General features: G+C 38.5%; 1 protein-coding gene across 7 annotated transcripts in view; it reads right to left on the bottom strand.

The window, feature by feature from the left end:
* Nucleotides 1-19637, bottom strand: part of DENND5B (DENN domain containing 5B) — a 199561-nt gene that overhangs the window by 82065 nt on the left and 97859 nt on the right. The gene's annotated exons all lie outside the window — the stretch shown is intronic.

Below are 19637 nucleotides of genomic sequence, written 5' to 3'. Positions count from 1 at the left end.
ATTCTTCAAGTAATGGGAAGTAGCACCTTAGGCTATTTTCTTGCTTTGATTATGGAAAACTTTCGCATGGAGAGTGAAAATAAATTACACACTTTCCCCTCTTCTATCAGACTTTGAAAGACTCATATATATGGTTTCTATTTCCTTCAGTACCATTCTCCTACCTACTTGGGTATTCTATGTCTGTCTATTCTTTCCAGTTCTGTGTTCTCTTCAAGACTGGTTGAAATGCCACGTCCTTTTTTTTTTTTCCTTAATTTTATTTATTTATTCATGAGACACACAGAGAAAGAAGCAGAGATATAGGCAGAGGGAGAAGCAGGCTCCCTACTCCCTGTAGGGAGCCTGATGTAGAACTAGATCCCAGGACCCCGGGATCACCAACTGAGCCAAAGGCAGACGCTCAACAGCTGAATCACCCAGGCTCCCCACATCCTTTTATACAAGACATTTCTTTTTAACTGAATCAAGAAATAAAAGAGCTTTCTTCTTTAAGTATGTTTTGAAAAATTTGACTTTAGGAAAATTATTTTTGTTTGATACTCAAAGTGATTGAGTGTGTAAAAGACATTCTTTTCTTTTCTTTTTTAAAGATTTTATTTATTTATTCATGAGAGATACAGAGAGAGAGAAGCAGAGACACAGGGAAAAGAGAGGCAGGCTCCATGCAGGGCGCCCGATGTGGGGCTCGATCCCAGGTCCTCAGGATCACGCCCTGGGCCGAAGGCAGGAACTAAACTGCTGAGCCACCCAAGGATCCCCCAAGACATTATTTTCATATTTAAGACATGCCTCAGCACAACATACGAGGCTCTTCATGACTTGGTCCTTTCCTGCTTCATTTCTTACCACATTCTGTACACAGACAAATCATCTGCCTGTAATCCATTCACTGAATCTTAACATGTTTCCACAGGTTTCTGTGCCACTGTATATACTTTTTCTCTGTCTAGAAGGTCCCCTCCCCTTGTGCTTGGCTGAATTCCACTCTTTCCTTAGGTACAGTTCCTTTGCAAAGCCTTCCTGAAACACATCATTAGTAGAGTCCCTTCTATGTGCTTCCACAGCACCCTATCTTTATTTCCATCACAGTGATTATTCATCTCATTAAAACTATTACGATTCTAATTATCTGTTTATATGTCCCTCTTCCTTACTGTACCATCATCTGTCAGACAGCAATAACTGAATTTTTTTAATGATTTTATTTATTCATGAGACACACAGAGAAAGAGAGGCAGAGACACAGGCAGAGGGAGAAGCAGGTTCCATGCATGAAGCCTGATGTGGGACTGGATCCCGGGACTCTGGGATCATGCCTTGAGCCAAAGGCAGATGCTTAACTGCTGAGACACACAGGTGTCACACAATGACTGTATTTTTAATCTCAGAATTTCCAGTACTTGGTGTATAGAGCCTACCACATAGTGAGTGGTCAAGGTAAATGTGTGTTAAGAAATAAATATGTAATATTTAAGGCATGTAGAATAAAACTATTCAGACATTAAAAAAATTATGCTTTACTATGTTATACAGAATACATCAACAAAAATTTGTCTAGCAGTGGCTATATGCAGACCCTGAGAGAGCCCTGCCTCTGCTATCTCAGCCCCTGTCTAACCAGCATCATTGTGAAGACCATGGTTGGACATTTGACAGGCCTGCAGCTAGACCTGAGGTAGGGGGCACAGGATGGGTAGTGGCACAGGCAACTCCAGCATTGGCTTCTGGCTCACTGTCCAAGGAGGAGGCCACGTCTATTGGGATTTGTATACTGCAAAGTGTTGCCAATGGAGGCATGAGGCTGGTGGTGGCCAGCACACCTTCGGTGATCATGATACGGCTACAAGATTACACACCTACAATCCTGGGTGCAGAGATTGGTCACCACCTAATGCTGGCCTCTAGTGCATGCATAATTTAGCTCATTTCTCTGGCTCCAGAAATTCATCTCTGATACTGCCAACAATGCCTTACAGTACTTCAAAATGAAGGGCACAGCCTCTGGAAGCTCCCAGAGCAAGAGCTAGGATTACAAGTTTTCTAAGGATAGAACTTGACCCTTGACCTCCAAGTATGGATGGCATTGATGTGAAGAAGCTGCACTACACTTCATTTGAGCTAACTAATGTACTTTTTGTCCTTGTCCCCACACAGACCTGTTTTTATAAAACTATTGTAACAGCAACAAAAACTGCCTAAAACTCACAAAAACATCACAAAAGACAGAATACAAATCCAAATAACCATAAAAAAATTCAATGGGTGAATAATGAGTCACATTCTGCTTACCATGTTCACAAAGATTTAAAAAGAAAATCACAGCAAAGGTGTGGAGGAAAATGTATTTTCACAAGTTGCTAGAGCTATTTGGCAATAGTTATCAAAAGCTTAAAAATCCACAGATCATTTGATCCAGCAATTCCAATTCTAAGAATTTATCATGTAAGTATCAAAAAACATATGTATGTGATGTTTTATGTATAAAGTGTTATTTATAACAGTAAACTATTTGTAATACCCTAAATATCTAACAAGAAGGATCTGATTATAACAGTTGTGGTCAGTTATATAATGGGATATACTGGCGCAATTAAAAGCACATCTATACTATGAACATAGAAAACGAAAGTGTCCTTGGCAGCAGCTAAGTATTAAGAACTTGCTGAAATTTCACTTCTGGGTATAGGTCCAAAAGAACTGAAAGAAGAAACTTGAAAAGATATTTGAGCATCAATGTTTTTAGTAGCATTATTCACAGTAGCTAAGAGGTGAAAGCAATTCAAGTGTCCATCAATGAATGGATGAATGGATAAACAAAATGTGGTATATACACATACTGGAATACTTTTCAACCTTAAAAAGGAAGGAAATTCTGACACATGATATAACATGGATGAACCCTGAGGGTCACTTAAGTGAAGTAAGTCAGTCACAGAAAGACAAATATTGTGTGTTTCTATTTATATGAGGCACCTAAAGTAGTCAATTCACAGAAATCAAAAGTAGAATGGGAGTTACCAGGGCCTGGAAGGGGAGGGATGTGGGGAAGTGTCCAAAAGGTACAGAGTTTCAGTGTTATAAGATGAAAATTCTAGAGACTGCATAACAATGTGAATATACTTAATCCTACTGAATTGTTCACTAAGAAGTAAGATAATGAATGGTATATATTTCTTTTTTTTTTTTAAGTTTTATTTATTTATTTTAGAGAGAGTACAGAAGGGGCAGAGGGAGAGAAAGACTCTCAAGCAGACTTCCTGCTGAGTACAGAGCCTGACATGGGCTGAACTGAAATTAAAAGTTGGATGCTTAGAGGCACCTGAGTGGCTTAGTTGGTTAACTGTCTGCCTTCAGCTCAGGTCATGATCCCGGGGTCCTGAGATGGAGCCCCACATTGGGCTCTCTGCTCTGCAGGGAGTCTGCTTCTCCCTCACCCTCTGCCTGCAGCTCCCCCTGCTTGTACTCACTCTGTCAAATAAATAAAATCTTAAACAATAAATAAACAAGAATCAGATGCTCAACCAACTAAGCCACACAGGTACTCCAGTATGTACCTCTTTAAACACAATTTTTTAAAAACTTGCTAAATCAGGGGTGCCTCAGCCAGTTAAGCATTCTGACTCTTGATTTCAGTTCAGGTCATGATCCCAGGGTCTGTGATCAAGCCCCATGTGGGGCTCATCGGGGAGTGTCTGAGATTCTCTCTCTCTCTGCTTCTCCCTCCCACACATGCTTTCTCTCTCTCAAATAAACAAATCTTTATTATTTTTTAAAGATTTTATTTATTTATTAATGAGACACACAAAGAGAGAGACAGAGACACAGGCAGAGAGAGAAGCAGGCTCCTTATGGGGAGCCTGATGTGGAACTTGATCCCAGGACCCTGGGATGACCTGAGCCAAAGGCAGATGATCAACCACTGAGCTACCCAGGTGTCCCAATGAACAAATCTTTAAAAAACTTGCTAAACCTAATCTATATGAAAATAATCTGTGGGCAACAGAATCCACAAAAAATGGATAATTTATGAGAATAAATAATTTGAATTTAACTTGAAAAGAAGGTTTTATTTGATGTTAGATGACTTTTAAAAATATATATATATGTGTGTGTTTCAGGTCAAACAGCGTTTGCAAAACAGGTAATGAACCAAATGTTGAGAATTATTTTTTTTATTAAAAATTCTTATTTAATTCACAATTTTAAGTGTAAAAAGTACATTAATCACAAGTTACCCGTGACACTGTATAGTGCCTCTAAAATTCATTGGCAACGGATTGACATCAGGCCTTTTTTTAGGCAAATTATTATCATAATTATTTAAAGATTTATTTATTTGACACAGAGAGAGGGCGCCCAAGCAAGGGAGCAGGCAGAGAGAGAAGCAGGCTCCCTGATGAGCAGGGCTCGATCCCAGGACCTTGGGATCATGACCTGAGCCGAAGGCAGATGTTCAACCAACTGAGCCACTCAGGTGCCTCTAAAGCAAATTATTTAAAATAAAAATGGGGATCCCTGGGTGGCGCAGCGGTTTGGCGCCTGCCTTTGGCCCAGGGCGCGATCCTGGAGACCCGGGATCGAATCCCACGTTGGGCTCCCAGTGCATGGAGCCTGCTTCTCCCTCTGCCTATGTCTCTGCCTCTCTCTCTCTCTCTGTGTGACTATCATAAATAAATAAATTATTAAAAAAAAATAATAAAATAAAATAAAAATGTACCCCTCTATATCTCTTCATTCATAAGAATATAATTTTCTAGTACCCAGACTACCTGTATAAAGTGGTATCTCTTATTGTTTCATCAACAGACGTTAAGAGAAAAAATTAAAAAAAGAATTTAAAAAAATTAAAAAAATAAATTAAAAAAAGAGAAAAATTTAGTATCTGCATATAATTAAGTACTTACGTTGTTTAAAGTAGATTGAATATAATTGTTGGCAAGAGAGAAAACAGACATGGATTATTTTCCTATTTTATATTATTATTAGTTAGTTAAATTATGCCTAGCAGCTGTTATATTCTGTAATAGCTGACACAATCAATATGTTCATTTTAAATTTAGTTCAGTAATCTTTTTCAAACACTTCTATTTATGATAGTATGATAGACTAGAGCTCCTGTTCTTTTTTTAGAGCTCCTGTTCTAAACTAAAAATGCTAAAGAAGGGATCCCTGGGTGGCTCAGCCGTTAATTGCCTGCCTTCAGCCCAGGACGTGATCCTGGAGACCCCGGATCAAATCCCACGTCAGGCTCCCTGCATGGAGCCTGCTTCTCCCTCTGCCTGTGTCTCTGCCTCTCTCTCTCTCTCTCATAAATATTACAAAAAATAAAAATGCTAAAGAAAATAATTTTAAAACACCAAATTCATGAATATATGGATTTGCAAAAAGTAAGGGAAGAAGTTATTAGAGGTCAGGAACAAAATGGGAACAAGGGTTCAGAGTGGCAAGGCTGAAGTGTCTCACTTTCTTCAAGGCATTTACTGATCCAAAGTGGCCCAGAGCTTCAGTTTTATTTCTGTGCATGTTGAGGTACAAAGTCTAAGGGCTGGGATTCACAGAGTAGATCCTCTTGCATAAAAGCTAGGACCCAAAATGGTAGAAATCTCAGGGAAAAGGGATCCAGAAAGGAAAAACAAAACAAGAATAATAAAAAGAAATACCCTACTGCCAAGAAAGTTGTCTGTCCTGGCCCTAGCTCTGGGAGGGAGGGGAAAACAGTCCCTTGAGAATTTCTATCTACTGGCCATTTCCAGGTATGTTTAGGGCGCCAACTCATGCTATCTGTAAGGCAGAAAAACATAAAGGTGAGAATTTTGCTGGAGGGCACGAGGGTAGGGGATGGGGTCACTGGGTGATGTAATGAGCACTAGGTATTATGTAAGTCCGTTGAATGAATCACTGAACTCTACCTCTGAAACGAATAATACACTGTATGTTAATTAATTTAATTTAAATTAAAATACTTAAAAACAAACAAAAAAAGTAGGTCTTTGTTAATAAGCTCCACGCTGGGTGTGGAGCATACTTAAAAAAAAAAATAGTAGTCCTGTATTGCCAGTGAACTCAGATGCTTTGTGAAAGTAAATACAAATCATTCCCACAGGAAGAAATCCTCAATCTTTAACCCATCAGATACTGAATTTGTCTGATAAATAATATAAAATACATTTGTTTAATATGTTTAAGGAAATCAAAGAAAGAATTAAGGAGTAAACTGTTTTAGGGCCACTGAAAGCAAAATGTCAAAGGAAAGATTAACTACAGATTAAACACAGGTAAGAAGAGAATAAACTGGGAGACAGATGTGAAAAAAAATCACCCAAAATGCAACAAAAAGACAAAGAGATACAAAAAGAGGTTGAGAGATATGGAAGATGAAGCAAGACAGATTAACAGGTTTAATGAAAGTTTCAGGAGGAAAAATAGAAATCTTCCCAAAACTTGAAACACATTAACCCTAGATTTCACAACAAACCACAAGCAGAACAAATAAACCCTCACGGAGATAAATTACAGTCAAAATAAAGGTCATGAAAGGCAACCGAAAATCTCATACACAGCCAGAGTGAAAAGACAGATTTCTGGCCAAGGAATGACAATTAGGGTAACTTTGTTTTTTTTTTTTTTTTTTTTTTTTTTTAATTAGGGTAACTTTGACAGACACTTCTCAACAGCTACTCTAGAAACCAGCAGACGGTAGAATCTTATTCTCAAAATGCTAAAAGGAAAGAAAAGAAAAACCAAAACCCCAAAACCCCCACAATTTTTAACCTAGAGTTTAATATCCAATAAAATCATCTTTCTTTTTTTTAAAAGATTTATTTATTTATTTACTTATTTATTTATTTATGATAGACACAGAGAGACAGAGAGAGACAGAGAGGCAGAGACACAGGCAGAGGGAGAAGCAGGCTCCATGCCAGGAGACCGACATGGGACTCAACCCCAGGACTCCAGGATCACGCCCTGGGCCAAAGGCAGGCGCCAAACCGCTGAGCCACCCAGGGATCCCCTAAAATCATCTTTTAAAAACACAGGCAAAAAGAAAACAGTTTCAGGGAATCCCTGGGTGGCTCAGTGGTTTAGCACCGCCTTCAGCCCAGGGTGTGATCCTGGACACCCGGGATCGAGTCCTGTGTCGGGCTCCCAACACGGAGCCTGCTTCTCCCTCTGTCTCTGCCTCTCTCTCTCTCTCTCCTCTCTCTCTGTGTCTCTCATGAATAAACAAAATCTTAACAAAAAAAAAAAAAAAAAAAAAAAAGAAATGAAAACAGTTTCGGATGAACAAAATCTCATTGAAAATGCCACCTCATTTGGGGAATGTCTAAGGATACACTTTAGGAAGGAGACAGATCCCAGAAGAACCACCTAAGATACAAAATGGAATGTAAAATTTTAAGAAATGGCAGTTGTGGTATTAAAAAGAAAACCACAGATCTAAAATGGGGTTACTTATACTAGGTAGGCCATGTCACCAACCTGGGGCTTACTATCTAATCTAATTACAGTTTCAACCTCCTCCAGAAATGCAGTCATAACTGGTCAGTGTGGAATTTCCTAGTCAGCACTCGTGAGGTAATCTACCTAATAAGACCCTTTTGTCCCCATAGGAAGGTGGGGGGACCTCTCTTAAAATAATCCTTTTTTCTTTTTATGACCTGCTTGTCCTGCCTTTAAAAACTTTTCCCTTTCTATAGACCTTTGGAGCACCCCTGTAGTTGCTAGATGGAATACTGCTCAATTCATGAATTGATTAATAAAGCCAATTATATCTTTATAATTTACTTGGTTTAATTTTTGTTATTTAATGGTGGGTAAATTTAAACAAAATCAAGTGTATAAAGTAAAAATGACTTACATGAAGGATTATCAAAATTCTGAACAACTGTATCAAGTAAGCTATGACAGGGGTGGCTAGAATTAAAGCACTTTACAGTATTAGTATTTTATTTTATTATTATTTTTTAAAAGATTTTATTTATTTATTCATGAGGGAGACAGAAAGAGAGAGAGGGGCAGAGACACAGGTAGAGGGAGAAGCAGGCTCCACGCAGGGAGCCCGATGTGGGACTCGATCCCGGGACGCTAGGATCACACCCTAGGCCGAAGGCAGGTGCCAAACTGCTGAGCCACCCAGGGATCCCCTCAATATTAGTATTTTAAAGATTCTTTTTTTTTTTTTTTTTTTTTAAATTTTTATTTATTTATGATAGTCACACACAGAGAGAGAGAGAGAGAGAGAGAGGCAGAGACACAGGCAGAGGGAGAAGCAGGCTCCATGCACCAGGAGCCCGACGTGGGACTCGATCCCGGGTCTCCAGGATCGCGCCCTGGGCCAAAGGCAGGCGCCAAACCGCTGCGCCACCCAGGGTTCCCTATTTTAAAGATTCTGATTGACACAAGACTAAGTGTTCATATTAAAATTCCAAAATTAACCCATTAAGAGAGGGAAAGCGCTGGGACGCCTGGGTGGCTCAGTGGTTGAGCATCTACCCCAGGATCAAGTCCCCCATTCGGCTCCCTGTGGGGAGCTTGCTCCTCCCTTTGCCTACGTCTGTGTCTCTCATGAGTAAATAAATAAAATCTTAAAATAGAAAGGGAGAGTTTATAATATCTACATTTAAAAAATGGGAAAAAACTGAAACAAGAAAAAAAAGGCATTCCAATTATTCCCCCCCCCAAAAAAAAGGCAAAAAAGACGGAGAAAAGCAAGACAAATGGTCAAAATAAATAAGAACTAAAAAATTTTTGAATTAAATAATGGAAATGCCAGATACTAAAACTTGTGGGATACAGCTAACACAAGACTCAACTGTTTACAATGACTTCAAAGACTCAAAATCTGGGGAGAGATGTGAAAAAAAGATTTAAAGTAATGAAGTCCAAAGGAAATAGTAGAAAGAAGAGAACAATTAACAAAACTAGAAATCAAATAGAAGAAAGGATATAAGAGAGAATATTAACAAAGGTAAAAGTTATTTAAAGACAGTAATATTTAGAGGTGCCTGGGTGGCTCAGTTGTTTAAGTGTCTGCCTTTGGCTCAGGTCATAATCTCAAGGTCCTGGGATAGAGCCCCACACTGGGCTCCCAGGTCAGCAGGGAGTCTCCTACTCCCTCTCCCTCTGCCTCTCCCCCTGCTTGTGCTCTCTCTTTCGCTCTCTTAAATGAATACATAAAAAACCTGAAAAGAAAAGAAAGGAAAGGAAAAGGAAAAGAAAAAGAAAAAAAGCTCTTGTTTAGTGTCAAGAAACACTATCATTTGGTATCAGAAAAATGTGAGATTGACTAGAATGGTCCAGATTCACAGAAGCTTGTGATTTGGGAAGATAAAGGATGGAAGTGTGGGGGATGAGGAAGTTGATTCCTGTGTGGCCACATGGCCAAGGGTATATGGAACAGCAGATGAGGTAAGTTATTGAAGGTAAAAGTTACCAATGGAATTTATAGATGGATTTGACTTCCTGGGAGCTGATTCATGGGATGCCTGAGGAAATGCAAATCACTAAAAAAAAAAAAAGTGAATTACATAATCCCTTCATTATTGTTATCTATAATAACAAAAATAAAATTAAGAGTGCTGGGTCACTCTTGACATGACACCAAGCTGAGCTTCTGCCAAGTGGCTTCAAGGCTATTCCAAAAGAGAAAAATTATGTGAGGACAACAAAAGGCACTTCTAAGACCTCTGGCCCCCAAGGCTATATTGTAGGGCAGGTCAAAACCAAGAAACTACTGGGATGCCTGGGTGGCTTGGTGGTTGGGCATCTGCCTTCAGCTCAGGGCGTGATTCTGGAGACCCAGGATCGAGTCCCACATCGGGCTCCCTGCATGGAGCCTGCTTCTTCCTCTGCCTTTGTCTCTGTCTCTGTCTCTCTCTCTCTCTGTCTCTCTCATAAATAAATAAATAAAATCTTAAAAAACAAACAAACAAGAAACTACTGAAACTGGGGGGCAGGGGTGGAATTTGGTGGGAAGGAACCATCTCATTTTGTAGATCAGTATCAACTTCTTCAAGAATCCTTTCTAAAATGGATTGAGAGTAATTCATAAGCAGTATCTTTGTTTTGAAAAACTGTAGAGTAGAAAAGCATGTGTAGGTTGATACAAGACCCACAGCTAACTATGAGACGATCACAGGTGGCTATTCACGATCCACACACACACGCAGCAAGTTATTCCTAAGGGAACAGTCTGGTAGACTGGACAAAAGTCACTGTAAATTCGGTTTATCTTGAGGAATGGAGACTGCCTAACTCCTTCTATAAATGCCAAGTGGAACATTCCAGATGAAGTAGTTACTATGCTTCATATGCAAGCCATGTAGGACTGGCTTTATAGTAACTGGGATATTCACCCACTGAATATGCCCATTACCTAGTTCATAGTAAATGCAGGGGGCCCCTTTTGCCCAAGTACCTGCTGTAGCCTTACTGTCATAAAATCCATCAGAGAAGCCTTATCAAATTCGCTATCTCAGCTGCTCCTCATGGATCTTATAGATGCTAATAAAAACATTAAATTAATTAACAAGAATATGTGGAAAGGCAGAGGGGGAGAGCCATGGGACTTTTCCTAGCAGGGTGGAAAATTTTTTAAGTTATTAAGAGATAGGGTGAATAAAGCAAATATTGATAGGAATGAAACAAAGAGGAAAAGGAAAAGGAGTGTTAAGGGACTCATTCCAGCAGGGTAGAATTCTTTAGATGGTTATTGAAAAATGGGATAAAAGACACTGATGAGGCTGAAACAAGGTCTTAATAACAGCACTCTCTAAGACTAGATAGACCAAAGGAACCCCTTCTTGGTATTCCTACATTAAAAGATGCCAAACAAGTTGGGTCTATTTACCCCAGTTTCGAGAAATTTAAAATGTGGGAAAGGCAAAGATTATAAGGAGAAATCAGACCTGGAATCCTCTAGGGCAACAGTCGGGCAGAATAATCAAGATAAATATTAACAGAGGCGCTTGAGTGGCTTAGGAACTTGAGTGGTTGACTCTTGGTTGTGGCTCAGGTCATGATCTCAAGGGTCCTGGCACCAGGACCTCCCTGCACTCAGCTGGGGAGTCTGCTTATGGGTTCTCTCTCATTCTTCCTCTGCCCCGCCCCACACTCGCTTGCACATTCTTGCTCTCATTCTTTATTGCTAAAATAAACAAACAAATCTTTTTAAAAAAACATAAATATTGACAAAAGGCCCAGGGTCTGGCTCACGCCCTTGTGGAGACCCAAAATCTATAAGTAAGGCATAAGAGTGGGGAAAATGGTCAGTGGGTGAAGAGAAGTTTCTGAGACTCCTTTACATAGAAGTCTCAGGTACTGTAGTATTGAAACCTTTTAGTGAAGTCTTAATGTGGGCTACAAATTAGATAGAATAAAAAAAAGTTTGAAGGTTGAAAGCATTAAGGTTGAAGTTTGGGTAAAAATTACAGTGTTTAAATATGCTTTACCTCAAACTACATATTCAATGCAATCACTATCAAACACCAACGACATTTTTCACAGAGCTAGAACAAATAATCCTAAAATTTTTATGGAACCACAAAAGACCCCAAATAGCCAAAGCAATTTTTTAAAAAATATTTTATTTATTTATTCATAAGCGACAGAGAGAGAGAGAGAGAGAGAGAGAGGCAGAGACTACAGACAGAGAGAGAAGCAGTCTCCATGCAGCGAGCCCAATGTGGGACTTGATCCCAGGACTCCAGGACCACGCCCTGGCAGGCGCTAAACTGCTGAGCCATCCAGGGATCCCTGCCAAAGCAATTTAGAAAAAGAAAACTGGAGGCATCATGATTCCAGATTTTAAGCTCTGTTACAAAGCTGGAGTCATCAAGGCAGTATGGTACTGGCACAAAAACAGACGCACAGATCAATGGAACAGAACAGAAAACCCAGAGGTGAGCCCACAACTATTTGGCCAACGAATCTTCGATACAGTAGGAAAGAATATCCAAAGGAAAAAAAGTCTCTTCAACAAATGGTGTTGGGAAAACCGGACAACAACATGCAGAAGACTGAAACTGGACCACTTTTTTTTGTACCATACACAAAAATAAATTCAAAATGAATGAAACACCTACATGAAAGACAGGAATCCATCAAAAATCCTAGAGAAGAACACAGGCAGCAACCTCTCTGACCTCGGCCATAGCAACTTCACCAGACATGTATGTCACTGGAAGCAAGGGAAATAAGCAAAAATGAACTACTGGGATTTTATCAAGATAAAAAGCTTCTGCCCAGCAAAGGAAACAGATAGTCTATGGAATGAGAGAAGATATTTGCAAATGACATATCTTATAAAAAGTTAGTATCCAAAATCTATAAAGAACTCAACCACCAAAAACAAAACAAAAGCAAAAACAAAAACAAAAAACAATCCACACCAAAACAAAACCCAGTTAAGAAATGGGCAGAAGACATGAATAGACACTTTTCCAAAGACGACCTCCAGATGGCTCACAGAAACATGAAAAGATGTTCGACTTCACTCATCATCAGCGAAATACAAATCAAAACCACGAGGAGATACCACCTCGCACCTGTCAGAATGGCTCAAATTAACAACAAAAAAAAAACAACAGGTGTTGGTGAGGATGTGGAGAAATGGGAACCCTCCTGCACTGTTGGTGGGACTACAAACTGGTGCAGCCACCCTGGAGAAGTGTGGAGGTGCTTCAAAAAGTTAAAAATAAAACTACCCTACAACCCAGCAATTGCACTACTAGGTATTTACCCAAAGGATAAAAAAAATACAGATTTGAAGTGGTACATACATACACCACGATCTTTAGAGCATCATTATCAACAACAGCCAAACTATGGAGAGACCCCAAATGTCCATTTTAAAGAAGATGGAATATATATAAAATGGAATATTAGTCAGCCATCAAAAACACTGAAATTTGCCATCTGCAACAACATGGAGCTAGAGTGTATTATGCTAACTGAACTAAGTCAGTCAGAGAAAGACAAATACCGTATAATCTCACTCATAAGCGGAACTTAAGAAAGAAAACAGATAAACATATGGGAAGGAGGGGAAAAACAAAGACGGAAACAAACCCTATGAGACTCTTAACAACAGAGAACACACTGAGGGAGTAAGGTAGGGGATGGGCTGAATGGGTGATGGGGATTAAAGAGGGCATTTGTGATGAGCACTGGATGTTGTATGTAAGCAATGAATCACTGAATTCTACTCCAGAAACTAATACTGCACTGTATGTTACCTAACTAAAATTTTAAATGAAAAATAACAAACAGGCTTACCTGAATGTTTTATGGCAACAGATACTATGTATGACTGCAGAACACTTTCCCCAAAAGTAAAAGAGAAAGCCTATAAATTGCCCTTCAAGCAATATTAACTGGACAAGCTACATGGGAATAAAACTGTCTGAGCCTACAGAGTAAAGCAACAGGAATCCTGGTATGGACAAAGTCTGCACCACAGCCCTATGTGCAAAGCACAGACTGGGGTATGGCAAAAATCTGTGAGCATGTCCCAGTATTGAGTATTGGGATGCTGGACTAGAGAATTTCCATGAGAGTCAATTACCAGCTTGCTACTGAACATTAATTTAAACTGTTCCTGTGCATGAAAGACATAAAATAGGGCAGCCCGGGTGGCTGAGCGGTTTAGTGCCTGCCTTTAGCCCAGGGGGTGATCCTGGAGGCTGGGGATCGAGTCCCGCATCCAGCTCCCTGCATGGAGCCTGCTTCTCCTTCTGCCTGTGTCTCTGCCTCTCTCTCTCATGAATAAATAAATAACATCTTTAAAAAAGAAAAAAAAGGAAAGACATAATCTTGAAACCTGAAATACTAATGATGTCTTAGGTAATGCTGGAAAAACACTCTAATGGAGAAGGCAATGTTTGATGAATTCCAAAATAAAATGGAAACTATTTATACAGGATCTTGTTACAAAGAGAATGCAAGGAGGAGATAAACAACCAGGAGCCTCTTTTCCTACAGGACTGACTCTGGAAATGTACAAAGAGCTTCCAGTTGTAGAAGCCGGAAATCTACTTGTATGTAGCTGAACCTAAGCTGGAACCTAAGGCATGCTATTCCAAAGGTAGAAGCATCTGGGTTTAAATAAAAAGGAGGAATAGCAGCTGAGGGTAAAGGAAAGAATAAATGAATTATGTAGTAAAGGAAATCCAATATACATTAACACCTCAAAAGAGGCATAGAGCAAGAGATAATATTATCTCTATCTACAATTATCTACTATTGTAATTCATTAGTTCAATTATACCACATGCCTTGAAAGGGTGAAACGTGTATTGTTTAGACCACTACTGCTTCTGGAACCTGACCTGACAAGAACGAATGGAAGTCTGCAAACCTGAGCAACCTCAGCCTGTGAGACATTTCATACAATAAAGATGATGGATTGAACTGTTAATGACTGAATGGGACTAGTAAGAACTAGTAATCTGCCAGCATCTTTTAACTATCAGGATTCTTTTGCTATATGGGATCCATGGTCAAATACCAGCGGGTAGCCTGTGGTATTATAAAACATATTTGGTGTTTGTTCATAGTTGATGATGATGATGGTGATGATGAAGGAGGAGGAGGAGAAAGGCAGAAGGAGGGGGCAGGAGGAGAAGGAGAAATTTAAAAAAAACTAAGTAAACTATTAGAATGATCTGGTAACTTACATCTTCCCAACAACAACAAACAGATTGTAGACAAGTTCTCTCAGTCATGGAACAAATAATTACAACCTTAAATAAAGTCTTCTCTATCTTCCAGAAAAAAATAGAACACTTTCCAACTCAATCTATAAAGCTAGAATAGCCTTAATACAAAAAAACCAGACAAGATAGTACATGAAATGAACACTAGGAGCGAAGACACAGATGCAAAAATTCTAATAAAAATATGAACCAACTAAATCAAACCATATTTAAAAAGTAATGATACATCATCATAACCAAGTAAGGTGTATCTCAGGAGTAGAGGGATGGATTTTTCACCTTATTAAGTGATTAAAAGGAGAAAAATATGATCATCTTATTTGATGTAGAAGGAGCATTCAATAAAATACTACATGAATTCATGATTTTTAAAAACTTGAACTAGGAATAAAGGGAACTTCTTTAACCTGTTACAAGGCAGTCACCAAAAAAACACTACAGCAAATATTATACTTTATAATAAAGTGAAACAGTAAGTGTTCTTTTTTTTTAGTAGTGCCTGGGTGGTTCAGTTGGTTAAGCATCCAACTCTTGGTTTCAGCTCAAGTTATGATATCAGGGTTGTGAGATGGAGTCCCACCACCTTGTGTTCCACACTGGGTGTGTGAAGCCAGATAGAGATTCTTTCTCCCTCTTCCTCTGCCCCCACCCCCACTCATTCTCTCATAAATAAATAAATAAATAAATGTGTATTTTTTTAAATAAATAAATGTGTAATAAAAAGACAAAGATGCCTGCTACTATCAATTCTATTCTATATTATACCGGAGAGCTAATGTAGTAAGGCAAGAAAAAGAAATAAAGGTGAGAAATACTGGAATAGAAGAAACACAATTGTCATTATTTGCAATTGTTTACTATTGTAAAAACTTCACTGAGAGACATTAAACAAGACCCTTAGAAGTGGAGAGCTATAGCATTTTTGTGGAAGGGGAAACTCAAAATTTTAAATATGACAATTGTCCTCAAATCAGATTCAATGCAATTCTAATAAAAAAGGTGTAGTATTGTCTGTAACATAGCATTATCTTTGTTACAAAGTGCTAATGATGGTATGGCTTCAAAGGATTAATGATTTTGAAAGCTCTTTCAGCTTTACGTGTTAAAATGATGCCATTATTTTATATTGCAATGTACCTATAGACACATGTGAAAAATGCATATTGAATAGTCTATTTCTTGGGGAAAAAAAATAAAAGTAGTGAGGGAAGCTCCCTACCAGATACCAAGACTTACTTTAAAGCTATAGTAAAAATTTAGTACAGCGACAGAAAGATTGGCAGAATAAACTGAAATACAAGAACTTACCTAAAACAGAATAGGCTCCCTGCATGGGGCCTGCTTTTCCCTCTGCCTGTGTCTCTGCCTCTCTCTCTCTCATGAATAAGTAAATAAAACCTTAAAAATCCTATAACCAAATCAGCTATGGTGTTCAGCTGAGCACAACTAGCAGTTTGTGACTAGAAGGCTTCCAACTTTTTCAAGAGAACTTTAAGTAGCTTCTACTTTCTGACTGGGTTACTTCATGCACAATTTACAAGAGGAAAGAGAAGAAAGGTGGGGAGGGGGCATTGTGAAGGAATCACAGGCTGGGATGGCAGTCCAGTGTGAGCTGTGGGTAACTGCTTATCTCCATTGTAAAGAGTCAAAGAAGGTAAGCAAGGCCCCAAAGTGTTCCTGAGACTTTAATTATGGACATGAAAACCAGACACTAGTGTTTAAGCTCTCCTTTTATTCCTCCCTCCATTATTCCTCTGAAAAGAGGATCATATTCCAGTCTTCCCAGTTACCTTTTCTGATTTGAGGTCCTGGAAAAGAGCCTCTATCTCTTGGGTGCATTCTCTACTTAAAACTTCTAGCTAGTTACCATCATAAAGTGTTAATACACACTTTAGAGTGTAATATACACACTCTGTAAATGGCAGATTGAATCTGTTTAAATGGGCTGTGGACCAGAATTTCAAATCCGTCTAGAAGGACAGTTTCATCATTAAAATCCATCTACTTTGATTCATTTTGGGTTTTCATGGTTATTGTTTAGCCTTTGCAATGTTTTTAAATTTTATGGCATAGCTTTATTAGTGAATAAAACAAGAAGTATTAGATGTTATTAAGACCCCCTTAACACAGGAAGAATGAAGGAGGGCACCAGAGTACAAATCAACATAATCACTTTTATTGCATTCATTTAAATTGAATCTCTTTCTCTAATGGGAGAGACATTGTCAATATTAAAATGTGCATTTATGCAGAGCTTTCATTTTATACTCTACAGTTATTTAGCATGATATCTTTAAAACAGATTAGCAGAGTGAGCTAATAATTTAAAAATAAATATTAAGACAGATAAGGAAAGGTTAAGTGTAGTGCCTGATACAGTTAATATGGTGGTTAAGTACTCTGGAGAAAGACAGATCCAAGTCCCATTCTTAGCCTCTACAACATTACCTAATAGCTGTGTGATCTCAGGAAGGTTACTTAGCTTCCCTGAGCCTCAACTTTCTTTTGATAAAACATGGATAAGAGCAGTAACTCATTGTTGAACAGAGAAGAAACCCCAAAAAGTACAAGGCATTTTTATAGTATAATTCCTAACATAGAGTGATTTCAGTGAGTGGTTATAAAATTAACATATGAGACTTTCTGGGGATCCCTGGGTGGCTCAGTGGTTTGGCGCCTGCCTTTGGCCCAGGGCACGATCCTGGAGTCCCGGGATCAAGTCCTGCGTCTGGCTCCTGGCATATGGAGCCTGCTTCTCTCTCTGCCTGTGTCTCTGCTTCTCTCTCTCTCTCTATATATATATATCTATCGTGAATAAATAAATAAAATCTTAAAAAAAATATGAGACTTTCTTTTGTAGGACACTTAAAAGTGTGTGTGTGTGTGTGTGTGTGTGTGTGTAGAGGGAAAGAGAGAGACACAGAGAGAGTGAGGAGAGCATGTGGGTCCTATAATCTCAGGATTCATAAAACCAAATTACCACAAAACCTTACAAAAAAAAAATAAATCTCATTTATGCTCATAAACACTCATGTTTCTTCATCTGAAACTGAATTAAATTGGCAGATATTAATCAATTATAACTTTTCAACAGCTTCCATGAACCAGCTGGGATAAGCTAATCAAACAGTGGAAAGATGACAGCTCAGGACAGACCACACACGGTGAGACATACAGTGCCTTTTAAAAGAGAAAGTGTGATAATGAAAGGTTTTTTTTTGTTTTGTTTTGGGCTAAAAAAAAAAAGTCCTAACATTCAATATAAGAGAACATTTATTAGGTCCTCAACCCTGAAACAAATGCCTTGACTATTTAATTTAACAAAGCTATACTTTAAATGCAATAATATGTTGGACCCATGCAACTTAAAATATACATAATTTATAGGGGATTATGTTGGACTGATAAATCAATAATAATTACAGTAATATCAGCTATCATTTAGTGCCAAGTATCATGTACAGGTTTTCTTATTTAGCCTTCACAATAAATCAGTGAGAGAGAAGGGGAAAAACCCTGTTATCTTCATAAAGATGAATTAATTGACATGAAGATTATGTAACTTGTCTGTGGTTACAGTTAGTATGTGACAGAGCAGAGATCCGAACCTAGTATTGTTATGACTTCAAAAACCAATATTCTTTCTGGCCCAAAGCTGAACCAAGTCAGAACTAAAGCTGAACCAAACGACCTTCAAGATCTCTTCTCAATCCAGGATCTAAATTATCCAGTTCCGAGCCCCTGCTCTTCCCCAGCAACTCTCTAACCCCTACCCTGGCTTCAGGGAAAAAAGCAAGAAGGGAAGAAATTGGAAGAGAAAATTACTTAAAGTTACGTGTTTTAGATACAAACACGTGATCTACAGGTAATGATCAGCCCTAAGAAAGTGAGAGCAAGAGGAAAGGAAAAAATTTAGATTGGTCATTAGAGAACTTCCTGACAACAAAAATTGAGACATCAGAACACATTATCAAAGAACATTATGTAGGATAAACTGAAGAAAACACAACCTCGTGAAGGGCTGTCAACACACAAATAGTGTCAACATACACACAAGATGGGGAAGTACAAATATAGCCTACTTGGCTCAGCTTCACTTATAATTTAAAATAGAAAAGAAAAAAAAAGGAAAGTGGTAAAATAAGCTTGACGGCAGCAGTCAGGAGATTGCACTACAATCCTGCTAGCCTAAATACAAGTTAGCAAAAAGCTAACCCAAATATTTGTGCCACATTTTTCAAAGGACACATCGATGTGTAGCAACCATTTTGTATTTTCCTTCAACTCACTATTCATTAAGACAGAGCATCTTTATTTCCTCTGCAAAATCATGTTTAGATTGGAACAAGTACTCTAGTTTAGACTCAACATTAGTCATCATAAATGCACTCATAATATAAAACTCAAATTTTGTTAGGTTTCTTAAGTATATGCTGAGAGAACTTTGAATGGAAAACATCACAAAGGTAACTTCCTTTTGGGAATAAAGGCAAAATAAAACAAAAGCACTCCATACAACTCCAGTAGAACCTTTAACCCAGGAGAGTCACAGCTAGTGAGATCTCCCATAGGCAAAGTTCCAAAGATGAATGCCTTAGGAAACTTCAGAGTCAACAATCTCATTTATCCCTGTCCAATGTCAACAGAGTTTTGATGTGAACCTTTACTGATCTGCAAAAAATGAGATGGCTGGCTACATGTTCTTGGTACTAACATCATTCTCACTTTCAATATGAAAAGAAATGTATTTCTTTTATGATGATTATGTACTATCTAGAAAAAAGGGCCTATTTCTATTAAAAAATAAATATATTCAAGTCAATCAGATTAATGCTTCTGTAGGCTTTCCTGTTTTCCTCCACAGCCACTGATGCCTCAAAGAGATGTAAAATCTTAGCCTCTGGTCCCACCTAAAATAGG

Source organism: Canis lupus, chromosome 27 (assembly GCF_003254725.2).
Source record: "Canis lupus dingo isolate Sandy chromosome 27, ASM325472v2, whole genome shotgun sequence".
NCBI lineage: Eukaryota > Metazoa > Chordata > Mammalia > Carnivora > Canidae > Canis > Canis lupus.
This window is presented reverse-complemented; position numbering and strand designations above follow the sequence as displayed.